The following is an 18,121-nucleotide window of genomic DNA, read 5'->3' as shown; positions in this document are numbered from 1 at the left end:
ATTCCAACCAAAAAACAGAGCTACAGGATTTTTGCAGGGCTGAGATTTGATGCTGACAGTGTTATAAAATATTCATCTTCAGAAATGGAAGATGTTGTGATGCCGCCACATGGCATTTATTTTATTCTGGTAACTCGGGTCCAAGTCAGACAAGCTGCTCTTCCCACTAACATTAGCATTTAACCTACACATAAAGGCAACTTGGCATCTCAGCCAAATTACTTATTATTCTCATTACGCTGTTTGGCTAAACTATGTTTTATATTCAGGGTTCCTGAGTGGCGCAATCGCCTAAGTGTCCACTCTAGTTTGAAGAGTGCGAGTTCAATGCCAGCGATGCCACAGCCATCCATAGCTGACAGTCCAATAAAGTCTCTGGGTGACCAGACTGGCCCTCCCTCGCCGCACTCGGCCCAATGCAAGCCAATGTTATGCTAGGATCGGACTACGCTATATTTTTGCCTTTTCACGATGGTCACCATGTCAGATTAGGCAACCACAGTGACAGTCAGGACACTGGCAACACCACTAGTTTGCTGTCGACCAATTATGGTTCATGTTCTTGTGCGAGTTGAGAGGTCATCAGGACAAGAAACTGTCAATCAGAAGTGCTGTGCGTGATGCTGGCAGGTCTGTGTTTTGAAAAGAGAAAGAAAAGAAAGAAAAGGCGATCGTGGAGCCGATCCTGGGGTCATAAAAGGGACAGTGTGGGCTGCCTGTCCTTCAAACAGAACTTCAGGTAACGAGTGTGTTAACATATCAGGAACATCCTATAAACGTAGCTACCAGATTAGCTGTACGTACACAGATGCAGTAAACGTTCTCACCAACATTTATCTTTTTTCACTCTGTCATGGATCCCTTGAGGAAACATCAGAAAGGCCAGGGTTCTGCTGCCACAGCTCAGAGAACCTTTCTTCTGTTTCACTGTTCCACCTTAAAGCTGTAGCAGCAGCGTCCCTTATTCCTATCTTTCAGCGCCTGGCTGTCCTACTGGTTAACGTCAAGGAACGCGTTGTAGGAGAGGTCAAAACCAGACAGGAAAATGCAGAACAATTTTGAATTTTGCTAGAATTTTCGTCAGGGTGTCGTGGGGCGTCCCAGACGCCACATCGCTGTTCTTTGATTATGTCACACTACAAGACCCGGTCATCGTTCATGACGCTTATAATTGGTTCTGACGCTGGAAATCTGTGACAAAATCATGTCACAGTCAGGCTGGATGCGTAGTCTGATCCCAGCACAACCTGACTTAACAGTTATCCTGTTAGTGCTCTCCTCCAAGCGTGCTGAGCTGTCCAACGCAAGTGCATTAGCAGAAAGAGATGCAGCAGCTTGGCAGCACTGTGTGATGGTGAGACCTAGCTAGCAGGTGGCAATTAAGGGAAACCTGGGCAAAAGTGGTTCCCTGAAGTCCTCCGTGCCATGCGTCCGTCACCCATGCCCTGATGATGTCCACGAGAGCCGGCAGGAAGGCACGGCCCAAACCCTGAACAAGGACGAAACCCAACGAGGACAGGGGAGAGAGATAGAGAGAAGTGCGAGAGGGTCGTGGATGGCATGCGAGTCCCCAGTCCTGCCACATGTGCAACGCCTCCTGTTCTGCAGTGATGCCGCTGGACTACACCTCACGTTCAATCCAGGCCTCTGAGGTTCGGGCCCTGCCTTCCTGCCGGGCACATGGCACATCCTCTCATAAATGCTTCTCTCATAGCTTAAAATAAACAGGCTGCTTTTGCTATTTTGCTTAAGACTATAACCTGTGCCCAAAAGTTTGTAGACGCCTGCTGATCCACCGTTTCTTCTAAAATCAAATGCATTGTTTTCCCCATATCTGCAGTAACAGCACTCCTTATCACTTCAGTGTGAACAAGCAAGCTGTAGGCTGGCTGAAGGGGCAACCATACAAATGTCAAAACCATGAAGAATTCAAAATTGGACAATCTTTCAGCTTTGCTTTCTCAAATAAATTGGGGAAAGATGACCAAGTTCAGAAACTTTTGTTTCCATAGCACCCAAATGTCTATTTAAAAAAAAGCAAGGTAACTGTTTTTCCCTTTAGTGCTGGAGAAGAGGAATGGGTACTTGGCTGGTGGGAGTCAAGAAGCTGGACTAGCTACAACTCCACTCCTAAAACTATTTTTGGGTAGAGGACAAAACTGCATTACTTTAAAATAAGCCTCATCCCTCACCTCATGAAAAGGTCACAGGCTTTGTTGACTCTCTTTATCTGTCTTTTTTGGGTAAGAAGAGATGAAAACTGCAGGCGTATATCTTAAAATAACCTTTAAGCACAATCTCTGAGTGCACTACTTGTGGTTATCTGCGCTGTGCTGCACTTACAACAGCATCATGTTCCAGGTCGCATCTTCTTAAGCCTCAAGTGTCCTCGTGTGTTTTGAGGAAGCACCACCTCAGCTCTCGTCCTGTAATAATGGCTGACTAAAGCTCTATTCGGATGGGATTCGTTTTAGATGAGGAGTTGGGTACTGGGGTTTCTCGGTGATGTTAGTCCCGTCTGAAGCAGCAGAAATAACACCATGTTATACTAACTTAATGCGAATCACCATTTCAGTAAAAAAGCTCTTACACTCTGTGGAAAAGGACTTTCTGTAACACACCCACCTAACATAACCACACCTGTAACACACCTAACCTAACATAACCACACCTGTAACACACCTAACCTAACATAACCACACCTGTAACACACCTAACCTAACATAACCACACCTGTAACACATCTAATCTAACATAACCACACCTGTAACACTCCTAACCTAACATAACTACACCTGTAACACTCCTAACCTAACTACACCTGTAACACACCTGACCTAACATAACCACACCTGTAACACTCCTAACCTAAAATAACTACACCTGTAACACACCCACCCTAACATAACCACACCTGTAACACACCTACCCTAACATAACCACACCTGTAACACACCTAACCTAAAATAACTACACCTGTAACACACCCACCCTAACATAACCACACCTGTAACACACCTACCCTAACATAACCACACCTGTAACACACCTAACCTAACATAACCACACCTGTAACACACCTAACCTTACATAACTACACCTGTAACACACCTAACCTAACATAACCACACCTGTAACACACCTAACCTAACATAACCACACCTGTAACACACCTAACCTTACATAACTACACCTGTAACACACCTACCCTAACATAACCACACCTGTAACACTCCTAACCTAACATATCCACACCTGTAACACACCTAACCTAACATAACCACACCTGTAACACACCTAACCTAATAACCTAACATAACCACACCTGTAACACACCTGCTGTAGTACAAGAATCACTCTGATATTTCCCTTAGGTTTGCACTGCTGGGGTCAAATTGATCCCAAGGATGAAAGATGTTACTAAATTTGAAAATAACAATAGAATAGACAGGTGATTAGCGTAAACGAAATAGCAGCTTAATTAAATGTTTTAACGTTTTCTACTCTTTCCTGGACTGAAGGCGATGCGTAATTTTAGTAGCCGCTCCATCTCTGTCATTTAGGCCGAGATTTCTTATCCCGTGTGAATCGGCCATAAACACTACAACGTCCGGTGGTAAAATGGCATCACCCACCTCCCCATGGAGAAATAACCCCATCCAAATAGGGCTTCAGGAAGAGAATGTAGCAGACGGAGCACTTCATTCAGATGAATAGTCTCTTCTCTTTCTCTGCCTGGAGTCGCAATAATCAGGCTTGAGTATTTCACCTTTTGGAAGGATGGCACAGCTCTGACCCTGCAAACTGCTGAACCACATCACCTCCATCCTTCACGGCTCTCAGGTGGGGCACAAACAATGTCAAGGACTGTACTGAAAGGCCCCTTTTGCCCTGAAACCCTGATAAGAAGCTATTTTACACAAATAAGTGTGATTTTTTTTTTAAATAGCAGATTGATAACAGCAGATCCGACTGTATATCCAATTTGCAAGACCTCTCACTCGTCAGATAATGAGGAATAACGATACCATGACGCAAAAGCCTGAAATCGCGTGTTCCCTGATGGACAGATCTCAGCAAGCGACAAGCTTGTGCTCTGAGTGAGAGAACACATTTCACTGAAACCATTACAACCAAATGATATTTGAATCCAAGTGCTCAGATTTACACAGTTTCATGGTTTGGTTACGATCATGTAAGAGTCGAGCCCTCCTGAAATGACTCATTTCTTCAGTAAAAGCTGGTGTTCCTCCCTATAATAAGGAGGGCAGGGTGTAGAACTTGGTAGAAATATCTACTGATACAGTATTCAGTCTAAAAAAAGAGGTTCTCCAAAGTTTCTTAATAATTAGTCAATTATTATATCCTCACTACCACCAGAAAAACATAGTACCTCCAAAACTATCATTACAGGAGAAGCCAAAAACATACTTAACTTTCAGTGGAAGTTAATACAAGATTAATCCAATTTCAAAGCTCCATAATTTTACAGCCGTGAGGCTCCTAGGAACCAATCACAATCCAACTGAAAGAGGGGGTCATAGAGTTTCTGACTGGCTCCCTTCAATCGTTCTCCACTTCAATAAGAGTGAATCCGTCATAACTGTGCAGTGTGATTTTCGTGGGCAGTGAAGCTCCAACAGCTCAGAGCGTTCGTCGTTGGTTCCACAACACTGGATGATCTCCGAAATCGCACTGAAAGAGCCGTGAGTGCAGCGACACCCGACGTGCTCAATCCAGTATGGGATGAGTTTGACTATGGTGTTGATGTTGTCTGTACAGCTGGAGGAGGTTCAGACTGAGACCTTGTACAATTACATAATAAACTTTATGCTCATTAAACCATTTACAGTTCACTGCACTGATCTGTATTTTGCAATCAGATAAAGCTTTTTGAATCACCCTGAATAATAAGATTTTATCATTATTAAGCGATTCTGGACCATTTCAATTCTATTTCTCATGACATTTCGACATGTGGAGGGCAGTATGGGGGGCAAATTTTTTACATTATGTAAAACAACATCCAGTGACAATATGTAGAACAGGGACTATTCAACGGCTCTCTGGAGCTCCAAGGATGGTTGATTTTATGCATATGATTCCAAACATCCAACATGATCTCTATTGGATCAATGATTATTATGATCATTAATGTTCAGCTTATTATTGTTTATTTGGTTTATCCCAAAACATGAGCAGTTATGTTGGCTTTTTAGTGGAGAAACTGACTGTGTTGCGTGCAACTTTTGCTGTTCTTGAACTGCTTTGCGTATCTGTCAAGTTGCACAGAAAACATTGCAGGCAACTCACAACATGCAACTAGCTGCGTATAAGTTTCACCGTGCAAAGCCAGTCTAAGAGTGCAGTACAGAAGCACTTTATTGGTACCAGTCATGTCAATACTGTTAGGATATATTAATTTCAAAGTGATTTCACGGGAGAACCGCTGCACAGCAGACTCACAGCTGGTTATCACCAACCTGAAACGCTGAAATAAAGCCGTGTTCCCCGAGGAGCCGAAGTCCCTTGGTGCTGCACGATGGTATCTCAAAATTGAGAAAGCGGCCTTCTGTGAGTTCTCCCAAAATCTGGGCATATGTTCTCGTACGATAAATGAACTGACTGGAGAGGCTGTGAGAGATGAAATGGACGGTGATGTGTTTTCAGTCTGAACACAAAGGCTTTAAACATCACTGCACTGCAGCCACACAACACCTTCAGGGTGTTTGTCAGGGAAAGGATGGAAAACAAAACCAAAAAAAAATGAAAGCACTTCAAAACGGAATCTAATGCGATGAAAACTGTTATTGTTATTGTTTCATGAGCCTTACAGCTGGGAAAAGAAGTCGATTCACACCAGCTGCTCGAGCGCTCGTCGAAAACCCTTTTATATTGCTGCTCTTTTCTGCTTTTTTGCAAAGGATTCAGTCACATGGCCTCTTATCCGACGCTTCATTTGATCAAAGGTGTTCGTGAACCCTCTCCGCTCTCACTCTCGCGGTGCGCTCGCTGCAATTTCCCCAGTGGCATCTGACCATCATGCCCTCCCTCTCCCTGCACTTTTTTCCTCTTTTAAACAAGACGCTGAGTGATAAAAGCATGTCTGGTGGATGCGAGTACAACGATCTGAGTATAAATCTTTCAAAAGCCTCACACCCACTGAGAGCGAAGCCAGACTGGACTTTACACACTGATCATCGCCCATCTTTACTCGCATTCCCCACTCGGTGGACAAAAGCCGCCGTCCTTGGGCTGAATTAGAGACGTTTCAGAAAGTCCTTGGATGCAGAAGCGCAAAATGCTCTGAAGGCTAAATGTTACTATGAGTAGGAGAAAAAACATCAACACAAAACACAATAACAAAACATATTTCTAAACAGTATTGAAAATAAAAATGACTGAACGACAAAGGTGACGGTGGAGAGGAGCTTACAGCCTGACTGCGTCTGCAGCTGTGCTAATTCAACACGACTAAATATTGGGGGTTGAATTGTGGAATTACTCTGAAAACAACCGAGTTCTGAGAAAACGTTCACAACAACACTAAAACACAAACTACAGACTCTCCCTCAGAAAATAAGACCAAATCTATTAATACAGTCTCACTGTAGCATCTAAATACTTTGAGTGTATTACGGGCAGAGGTGGGCGATACGGCAAAAATGTAATATCACAATACTTTTCCACAATATGTTGCAATATATACTTTTTCTGACATCTGATAAGTCAGAACAAACAACGTATTGCCACATTTAAACTAGCATAGCTGATTTATATTCATCATTTTCATGTATTGCACTTGACTACATCCAATTAAACAGGACTAATGATGCTCTCTTTGCAGTCAAACATGCAGTTGGGAAGTACTGATGATCTCCATGATGTGCTCAGAAAGCATATTGCGGCAAACTGTGTCATAAACTGTCACTATAATGATAAACATTGTCATGTTGCCCATTCAGTGACGAATGAGTGACTTCAGGGACTGAAAGAAAACTATTTAAATGCTTTAACGGCCTCAGACACAGATTAATCTACTCTGCACGGATCTGCTCTCTGTAGCTTTTATCACTTTAATAACTGATCGTGATAATTAGCCGTCCGAACCAGCAGGAAAGTATTCAGTCTGCACCTGACGGTAAAAACCGAGTTTAGCGCGAGAAACACAATCAGACACATCAGCAAATCCATCAATGTGTGAATCACTTCTCATCTTAATACACATAACAATAAAATAAACCCCCCAAAACACAGTAAGAGGGACGAAGCTGAAGCCGGCTCCCTAATCGCCAGCTTCTTGTTCGAATTGTCCTGTTCCACCTTAAATGGTGCAGCTTCAGTAACCAGCATGTGACAGATGCATCTTTTAAGGTGGAACGGGAAAACACAAACAAGAAGCTGGCACAGACATGAGTGTGGATCACTGCGTTCCCTCCGTTATATAATCCTATCCCACTTTCTGAGTGTGATATTCCTGAAATAGTGTAATTTTGGACAGTATCTTTCTTAAACTGCCGCTCTGTAATGGTACTGAATGCAGTCCAGCAGCGATGTTGACCTCCCTAAAATGGCGGCACTGTTGACGTGCCTGGCTGGACCCAACGTGGCATCTAGGTATGTATATCTATGGCTGGTACGACTTGTTAGGTACCTAGGCCAACTCCTCCAGTGGGTGTTAGCTCGGTCCAGAAACAATGGAAATACATTTCTCCAGCAGAGTAAGATGCTGGCACATCGTCTACAGAGGAGAAAAGATCTTGTGTAGAAGACGGAGAGTCCTTACCATCCCACACTGAGCCATTCAGTGTCAGCTCATTAGTTCATCTGAAGAGGCAACCCCTGTTACTCATCCAACATGAATTCGGCTGTGTTTGTTCGAGTAATAAAACACTCACATTTCAGCCTCTCCTGAGTGATCGGCTAAAAATTAAGCCTACAGCGCTGCGTTCCTCCCCTTCACTCTGTGGTTACCCAGATATCTGTTCATGAACTCTTCCAGACAATTGTATAACAAAACTCGTCAGAATGCACATCCAAATCTAGTATCATGATAACATAATTCATTTATCATTTACGTCACTGCCGCTGATGAGGGGCCTAAATTCAACCAGTGAAAATTTCATCTCAACTAACCAACAATTTCTCTTCCACTTGAACACTGACCCAGAAACAGCCTCTCTTCTCCTCCTACGGTATTTTAAGAGTGTCTTATAAGGAGTGCTCTCAACCTCTAACTCCTCCGCCACTCCCCCACCGCTCCACCTCCCTTTGCATGCCACCCTCAGGAGACATCCCCATGCAGTTCGAGCTCTATTTTGTTTGTTTGGCAGGTCCTGAGTGAGCATCCTCTAACAGGCGAGATGCTAACTCTGCACAGAATTAGGAATTCATGGGGTGTAGGTGATGTGCAGATGCTGGAAACATGAGAAAAAAAAGAAAAACCCTGCTATTTCAGGCTGGGGAGGAGGAGGGTGGGGGGCTCTTTTCTGTCTAAAGCAAATGGATGTCTCTGAAGACGGGCCCAGTAAACCCCGAAAATAACTCCTGCAGAATCGCATCGGGGAGGAAGCGGCGCGTAGACACGCTCGGCTTAGCGCTTCCTCGAGGTGATAACGTGATTCATTTGAATGTTTAAGAACGCAAGACTAAACAAAGAAGACGACCGGACTATCCTGCATGGGTTAGGGGCATCGGAATCAACGCGGCTTTAAATATGAGCGGGACTTGTAACTTGTTAATCTCGCCTGAGTGGAGTTCTGATGGGACAAATGAAGCAGTCGATAAAAAGCGCAATCTTCCTCTTCACTCTCAAGTCATTCTGAGCACCTTGATTAATTCAGAGCACCTGCAGTGCTTCCTGTCCAGTGAGATCGCTCCACAATCCACACAGTTCTGTAAAAAGAGGAACGCCAAGTGGGAATTTCAGCACGTGACAATCTTAACAATGGCAATTACATCCCACACTGGGATGATGGTGGCTTTCACAGGTTCTCTTATCTTAAAACAGCAAAACGAGATGCTCATCTTGGAATTAATTTCACAGTCCAGTGTCAGATTAATCCAAGACTGCATTATAACTGTACACTTTCTCTACCAGATGACGGGCAAATGGAATCAGATATGGTGGAATCGTTCTTCAGATGGATGGAGAATGTGCTGTATATGGTTTTATATAGTAACTTTTTGAAAATGGTTCTGTGTAGCGCCAAAAAAAGGGTTCTGTTCCTGTTACAAGCTTGACAGTGTTACAACTGTAGAAGCCCACACAGCACATACTCTATCAGTCTGAAGAACCACTGTCCTTAATGAAGAATCCTTGAAGAACCACCTTAGACTGTAGATTATCTGTCATGTAGACCATCAGCATCATGTTAGATTTGGCCAGAAACGACAACACATTTAAATAAAACTATTTATTAAATTTAATCAGGTTAATTCTGGCAAAACGAAGAACAGAATCAAACCAAATACTCAAATATTTAGCAAACAAAAACTAGAAATGATGGTGGAGAAAACAGACAACAGGAAAAAGTCTTCGTTCGTTTCTTTTAACAGTTATATGCTGTGAAACTCATTAGAGGTTCCAGTTTAAGAGTTCAATTCTTTAAGATTTTCTATCTTAAGACTCTTTTGTGAATCCGGCCTCAGATACTGCATGGGTAGCGGGTTGGATGACTTCAGATTTTTCAAGCTGACAGTTATGTGAAGAAAGTCAACTAACTGCTGATGAGGTCACAAATAAAACCACAGGAGAAGGGGATGATTTGTAACAAGCAACTTTATCTGACTTCATCTGAAAATCTGACTTTAAAAATTTGTGACAAAGCCAAACTCCACAAGTCAAGACGTAGAGCGTGACGCACCCTTTCCAACGAGCCGTGAATCTCACTGCCTTCAAGACACTGGAGACGCAAACCTCAGAATCGCACAAATTTTTATCCGACTTAGGTGCAACTTAGATGGCCTTGCCGAGATGCTCGTCCACAGTGGAGGTCCAGAGAGCCAGAGAAATTTTAGAGCGCCGTAATTTAGCAAAAACACGAGTAACTGACTTCAAACTCTGGGAAACTGGAGATGATGATGTTCAATATCTGATCTTTGAAGCACTGTGGATTGTTAGAACGAAGCAAAACTCCACAGGTCAGTAGAGAGTGAAGCACCCCTTCCAACAAGCTCTGGATCGCACTGCTAGCGTTCAAGGAACCGATGATACGAACCCTGGAATCTCACAAATTTGTAGGACTGTGTAACTGCAAAAGGATTATAGGGCGTTAAGCTCCCTCTACAACCACACAAGACTTCTGATTGTAGTCTTCGGGATTCCAGAGATAACGCTCAATATCTGATCTGAAGCACTGTTGAATGTTACAACAAGCGTAGAGCGTGACGTGCCCTTTCCAACGGCCTCTGGACTGCATTGCTTGCCTTCAGGGAACCAAAGAGACGATCCTCAAAATCTTGCAAATTTGTATCCGAACTAGGCGCAACCTAGATGGCCTTGCCGAGACGCTTGCCCGCGGTGAAGGTCCAGAGCATGATGTGCCCTTTCCAGCGAGCCCTGGGTCGCATTGCTAGCCTTCAGGGAGCCAGAGATATGGCCCGTCAAATCACCAGGCTCCTCACCTGTTGTGTTCTCTGAGGTGTCCATGTTGTTGGTGTCAATCACGTGATCACTAGTCGACACCAAGCTTAAAGCGGCATCGCTGAGCAGTAAAGTGGACGAGCCTGTGCAGCCCCTATTGGGTAAAAACGTCCTCAAAGCGGGCTAATGCAAGACTCCAAAGTCCCAGATAGGCCCCACCAGCCCCGAGTCATTATCTACATCAACTGACCGAAGAGCAGCCCAGCATCAGCGTGGGGATCTGCAGGAAGGCATTAGTTTCAATAAGCTGCAACACTGCCTAATCGCTCAGGAGAGGCCTGTTTGCCTACAGGCACTGACAGCCACTTCACTCCGAGCTGACTCTATATCCACACACCGCTAACAAATGGATGCTAGCAGCTCGTGAAGCAATGCTCCAAGTCCCCTACACGACTGTGCGCTTGTGGCTCCGAACCGATGGGTAATATTAATCACAGCAGCATGAATATTAACACAATGGGGGATTAGACCGCACCGCGCCGCAGCAGATCATCCATTACTCTCTAACCAGATCTAATGCCAGGGAAAGCACCTGACCAGGGAGGCAAGTTTAGCATATTAATCCCCCCGACACAGAGAAAAGGGAGCTAAATAATTAAACAGCCAACCTTGGCCCAATGCTACTTCTGGCCCCTTTATATCTCTTTCAGTTTTCCACCCAGTGTGGCACGGTGGGGCCAATGTGACGGTCGAGTCCATGAAAATACATGGGAAATTTCCATCTAGTTCAGAATTTCCTACATTTTTTTGATATCTGGCACAGGTATAATTCAAAACCATTCCATATTTTGGATAATAGATGTTGGGAAATTATTCAGGAACTCATCCCACTGGATACAGGCCAGAATCTGAAGGCAAAGTGCGTTTAACTTAATGGAATTATGTCACACATTTCACACACTTTGTTACCTCAACGTCAAGTTCAACAGCTGATGGAACAAATCGAAACATTTCAGTGCCATTTATTTGGGTTTCATTTGAATTGAAATTCTTTTTGGATCTAGAGTTGGATCAGTTTTCATAACTGATCCAGCTGCTGAAATGTACTTTCATTTATTTTTGTCCATTTTATGTAGAGCAGTTAAGAAAGGCAACATATAGAAAGGCTGCATAATCATCACTGTTATAGTTATCGTGATACAAATTTCCGTTATAAACACATAATTAAGAGCTGCGATGATCAAATAACCTCGTACTCACAGCACCAGAAAGACGTCATTACGTTACCGGCGCAAACAGTAATAAGACTAACGAGAGCTTCTTTGCGCTGGGTTTGAGCGCCGCTCTGCCACACGTGGGACGAGTGACTTGAAGATGAAGTAGGTGATTAATTGTAGAAATATGTTGTGTTATATTTCTTGAAATACTTCCTACAACCCAATAGCAATCAATAAATCCAATGCTACAACAATTAAAAGAAAAACCATCATCTCTGGAGCCCACAGGACTGTAAACCTCATCCAATCATCTCATTCAGACTGAATGAAATGACTGGATGGCCAACCTTGCCTGTCTACCTACCCACCGACCTCACGACCTGCCCACAACCACTGCTTTGTTATTTGTGGAATTTGTTATGTTCTCGAATTACGTAGCCAACGTAGCTCGACACTTACATAGCTACATTATGCATCTGTCTCTGCGCATTCAGGTGTTTTAGGGGATCAGCGTTGGAAGAAGGGCTGAAAGTAGGGGGTCGAATTTTTTTAGTTGGATATTTTCAAAAATTAGTTCACACTTTCTAGTTTCCACAAAAGCACCTACTGCAGCTTTAACAGTTATTCAATTACAAAATACCGAGCAGCTCAAACACTCCTTCATCCTGAACGACACACCTGTAAAAACACATCAGGCATGCAAATGTTTTTTTGAGTGTTCATGGTTCTACATACATCGTCTTTAGTGAAGAACTCTTAAAGAACCATCTTTTTAAGAACTTCACCATCAGGACAGAGCTTCTGGTGGTTTTTAGGACACTGCCTCCGGAATACTACTTCAAGTACACTTATGCTCTGTAATGGCATTTTCCTTTTCATTTACTGGAGGTTTTCTGTTTTTGCCTGCAGGGTCTTAGTGTATCATTTGCTTGCTGCTTCTCACAGATTTAATTGGGCACTCTGATAACTGGCTGGACCTTTAACAGCTGTTACCTCTGACAGTCTCATTTACAGCAACATTTTTCTGTGGATTCACTGTTTGAATATGAGTGGTTATAACTTTATCTGTAAATGCTGGAGGCCAATATACACAAGCAGTGTTTTTATTTATTGTATTGTAAGTAAGTGAACTTCATTTCCAAAATAATCTTGACAAGATAATTAATCATACAGGGTTATTCGTATAGTCATGAATAGGGGTTATTACTACACAGGCAAGGGTACTGAGGGAGTATCCGAGGAAAAGATACCACATTAGTGTTTTCCCGACATTTATATTGATCTCATACTCAGCCCCTCTCCCTATTCTGAGAGTCTCTCACAGCATTTAAAAGCACAGATGCCCACCGGCTCTTCACGTCAGGGTGGGTAAAGGACCCCATGGTGCTGCATAAAGAGGAGAAACACTCTGTGATCATAGGAGGGTAACGACATCAATGCTGGCCTTTAGATCACTTTAGCTGATGTTACCAGCCGAGAGATGAACAGTCGCCCCCTAACGGAGCTGCAGACCGCCGGTATAACTTCACTCTCTGTTTCTGATTTAAATGAGGTTCGAATGGAGAAACATAAGCGTTAAATATCAGACTGAATGTCGTGGGTCTGAAAACGACGTTGTGTTTCGACAGACGTGATTCTGTAAGTTTGCTAGTTCAGTTAGTTCAGAGTTCAGCTCCAGTCCTGAAACCCCTGCACTGCATAACTGTGGTTTCCTGGTTAAAATACCTGATATTATTAGCTAATTAAGCCCTTCTATAGCTGAACGAGGTGTGAACAGCAGAGAGGAACACTAAACTGTACAGTGCAGCGGCTCCAAGCCTGGAGTGAAAACACTGAATTAAAGGTCTGTGTATCTCAGCTTCTGATGCGTCTTGCAGGTGAATCATTTACACAGTGAATTGAAGGTCACTCCCTGATTTGGCCCTCAAAATGGCAGCGACTATACAGCGTGACGTCACGTGAAACGTGAGAATACAGTCCTCTGAACCGCAATAACATTGTCTAGTCTCTCTCCAGCCTCTAATAAATCTGATATAGATTTTTTGGGGGGCTTAAAAGGTAAAGGTCTAGACTTCCTTAAAGTGGCCTCAATAATGAAGGGCAATTTTAATTTAATGCTGAACTCTGATTTGGACATTATCCAACCTGCTTCCACATTCTGCAGCCCTCCTGGAAACGTCTGGTGTTCTTAGATCATCTGAACGTATTTTGTGCTTGGCAGCAGAGAAACTCATCTCTTAAAACATTTAACATACTTTTCTCCTCATCTTAAATTGCATTCTGGATGGATTACATCTTCTCCTCTTCCCTATTTCATTTCATTTCACAACACATTTCTCTTTCAATTTCTGCCCAAAACGGCTATTAAAGTTACTCATGTTTCAACTTAAAAAAGCAGAAAACATACATTTAACAGAAAATTACCCAGAAGCCTCAACAGCTAAATCTGCTCTCAGCTGTGTGAGAGTTCAGTCACTCTTTCCCTTTATTTCAGCTTCCATTGTTTTCAGGAGACTCACTTTCAGCTCCTCAAAGAATCTGCAGACACACCTCCAAAGTTCAGTCTTAGAAGCTGGTTGATCATTTTCTGAAGTAATCAAACACATTCAGTGGTTTTGAGGTCTGGACTCTGGGCTGGTCAGTCCATTGTTCTAAGAACACCAGCAGCTTCTTTGTTCAATCAGCCAATTCGCCCCATTTTCCCCTTCGCTTTTAATAAGAACCATATTTAACAGCAGAAGTTCTGATCTAATCTCAACATTGGTATTGTGCAAAATATCAAACAGAGAACAGAATAGACAGCAGGCAATGGCTTCTCAGAGCAAAATGTGTTATATGTGCCCATATTCTTTAATATATGTTAAATGTACATTATAGGGACAAAAGTATGTGGACACCCCTACTAATTATTGAGTTCAGGTGTTTCAGCCACACCCATTGCTAACAGGTGGATCAAATTAAGCACACAGCCATACAGTCTCCACAAACACTGGCAGTAGAGAGTCGTTCTGAACAGCTCAGTGACTTTGAACATGGCTCTGTCATGAGGATGCCGCCTCTGCACAAGTCAGTCTGTGAGATTTCTGCCCTGCTAGATCTGCCCCAGAAACTGTAAGTGCTATTATTGTGAAATGGAAGCGTCTAAGAACAACAACAGTTCGACCGCTGAGTGCTGAAGCTCACAGTGCTAAGTCTTGTGTTGAATCACTCACTACAGAGCTCCAAACTGCCTCTGGAAGCAACATCAGCAGAAGATCTGCACATTAGGAGCTTCACGAAATGTTTCCATGGCTGATCAGCTGCACACAAGCCGAAGATCAAACTGCACAATGCCAAACATCGGATGGAGTGGAGTAAAGCGCCGCCACTGGACTCTGGAGCAGTGGAAACGTATTATCTATCTGTCAGTCTGATGGACGAGTCTGGGTTCAGGAGAACGTTACCTGCCTGACTGCACTGTGCCAGCTGTAAAGTTTGGTGGAGGAGGGATGATGATATGGGGCTGTTTTTCAGGGGTTGGTCTAGAACCCCTTAGTTCCAGTGAAGGGAAACTTTAATGGTTCAGCACCAAGACATTTTGGACAGTTGTACACTTCCAACTTTGTGGGAACAGTTTGGGGAAGAACCTTTCCTGTTCCAGCATGACTGAGCCCCAGTGACCAAAGCAGCTCCATAAAGGCCTGGCTGGGTGAGTTTGGTGTGGAAGAACTTGACTGACCCTCACAGAGCCCTGACCTCAACCCCATCACACACCTTTGGGATGAACTAGAATGGAGATTGTGAGCCAGGCCCTCTCGTCCAACATCAGTGTCTGACCTCACAAATGATCTTCTGGATGAATGGGCAGAAATTCCCACAGACTCTCTCCAAATTCCTGTAGAAGCTTCCCAGAAGAGTGGAAGCTGTTAGAGCTGCAAAGGGGACCAACTCCATATTAATGCCTATGGATTTAGAATGGGACTCATAAAAGCTACTGTAGGTGTGATGAGTAGGTAAATGTAGGTAAAAGTAAAGGAATCTACTTTTTACTCAATTACAATGTAGCCAGTCATATTTAGTTACTAATTCCCTTTCCGTGTATAATTTCAGTTAGTTTTGTTGGTGATAACATCTGTCCCGCTGTGTAATTAATCACATTTCCGACTCTGGTGCTTCAGCATTTTATTTTAGACCAAAATGAATCCCAAAAAGAGAAGAACAGAGAGTAACAAACTTCAGTTCTTGCGCTGACAGTTACACTGTCAGTATTTTAGTATTTTTTTAATCCAGTACTTCTGTACTTCTACTCCAGCTGTTTTTTGGGAAGGTATCTTTACTTGAGCCATTATTTTACCCAAGTATTAATAGTTTTACTACTTTTTATGCTGGGTTTAGGCTAATCTACCCACTCCTGCTGGTGTCCATGCTATTAAAAGCTATTCCAAAGAAAACTCTATTTTCCCTTTGTCTTAAAAACAACTACTTCACACTGTAACTGACCACACAGTGTGCTGCTGCATTTGCACCTGAAATGTGACCGAAACATCCCTGACTGTCGTTCAGCTAAACGGGGTAACATTAATGTGTTTTTAGTGCTTGTACGTTGCATCATCGCCACACTTTATGGCACACCGGTATGACAAAACCACTGACTTGTCATTAAAACTATGACTTTTAACAGTTTCATTCTGGAAAATAAGGAGTTTACTGACTGATTTCACATTAAATCGACACTCATATTAACCAAACTCTTCACATAACTTTAATACACCTTCAAAACAGTGCAATTAATAAACTCTACTAGGAAGTTTAAAGGGCTTCAGAAAGAAAACGATGATAAAAGAACCAGAAAACCACTCCTAAGGCAGACTATAAAAGCTCCAGCAGTAGAACAGCATGATCACTTTTGAGGAAAAAAAGCTGCTTTATGAGCACAGCAAAAGATCTAGCTGTCTTATGGCCTCTACTGATGGACCAGGTAATTGTTTGTGTTCACTAATCATCAATTAAACAACAATTTTACTTTAATTTATACACATTTCCAAATCAGACCCAAAATATTCTGTCCAATGGCCCCCATTTGTTTACACAACCTAGTACAGTTATTATGTAACTCTTTTCATTAAATTAAAACAGCTGCTATGAAATATCACCGGCAGACAGATGTCCTCTTATACAAGCACAGTCTGCAAGCTTTGCTTATTTAGGTGTACAAATATAGCCTCATTTCCATTTTAAATAGAGGTGAAATTCTACGAAAATGAAACCAGACTGAAGAAGACGGCGCTGGTCTTGATTAAACTGAACTCAGAAAGGTAAAAATTTTCATTTCTTCGTTATACTTGCAGCAAAACCTCCAGACAACTTCTTTAAAAAAATCTGGACGCTGCCTGCAGGCAGTTTATCTGGAATCATAAGCACCCTAGGAGACGGTTCACAGCTCCTGCTGCATGGAAAATAATCTGCTCGTTTGCTACGCCGCTACTGGGCTTTCAGTGAAGGTCATTATTAGTCTGGCTTGACCCAAACTTTCAGAGCCACTGAAGGAGCCTTGAGATCCTCTGAACCTGGAAGATCTTTCTTTTTCTGTCCTGTATAAACATGCAGGACCTGCTAAAGGCCACTTTCTAGACACCCGTAAACAAATATCTGGACGCTGACTGTATCTTTCACAAGTACTCTCCTTTACGGCATCATTTCCTGTTGACAAGTTCTGTCGTTCCCTCGTGGTCTTGCAGGAACACTGATATTCTGCGATATGTATTAGATGATAAGGGTATTGTTTCTTCTCAGCATTTACGATGGAAGTGCTCCACGCCAGGCCCCGCTCTCCTTTACGGTTCGCATTAAAAACATACACTGATGAAGAATTGCTGCATTTCATCGCTGCACAAAAGAAAAAAATCATGCATCTCATCAGCCCAGCAGCTGCTCCGAATTTCATGATGAACGGACCAATAGAAATGCTTCAGAACTGCTTGGAATAAAATCTATTTACATTAACTTACATTAAAAGTTAAGAACGTTTTGCCCTCTCCTGTATAGTTACTATTTTGGGAATGTTTTTTCTTTGGACAGCGACGATATTCCTTAACATCCACCAATTTGTCATAATTTCAGCATAGCTGAACTGTAAACAAAGTCATTCAGAGTGGTTAGATACTAAGTGTGCATTGCAATATTATAAAGCAATGGTAATACAGCAAAAGCAATGGGATATAAAGCAATAGTAAATCTGAAGGCTTTGACAACACCCTGCATGTACCTCTTTGTAATGAACGTATTCAAAAAATATGTTTTAGTTCAAAACTTTCGTTCCAAACTTGCGTAAAACAATGTG

At 42.8% G+C, this 18,121-nt stretch overlaps 1 protein-coding gene across 1 annotated transcript in view; it reads right to left on the bottom strand.

Moving 5' to 3' along the window:
• The window catches only part of lmbrd1 (LMBR1 domain containing 1), a 203,421-nt gene that overhangs the window by 135,529 nt on the left and 49,771 nt on the right, over positions 1 to 18,121 (bottom strand). The gene's annotated exons all lie outside the window — the stretch shown is intronic.

This window comes from Colossoma macropomum, unplaced genomic scaffold (assembly GCF_904425465.1).
Source record: "Colossoma macropomum unplaced genomic scaffold, Colossoma_macropomum, whole genome shotgun sequence".
In the NCBI taxonomy this organism is placed as follows: Eukaryota; Metazoa; Chordata; class Actinopteri; order Characiformes; family Serrasalmidae; genus Colossoma; species Colossoma macropomum.
Note: the sequence above shows the minus strand (reverse complement) of the source record. Positions and strands in the feature narration are given on the sequence as shown.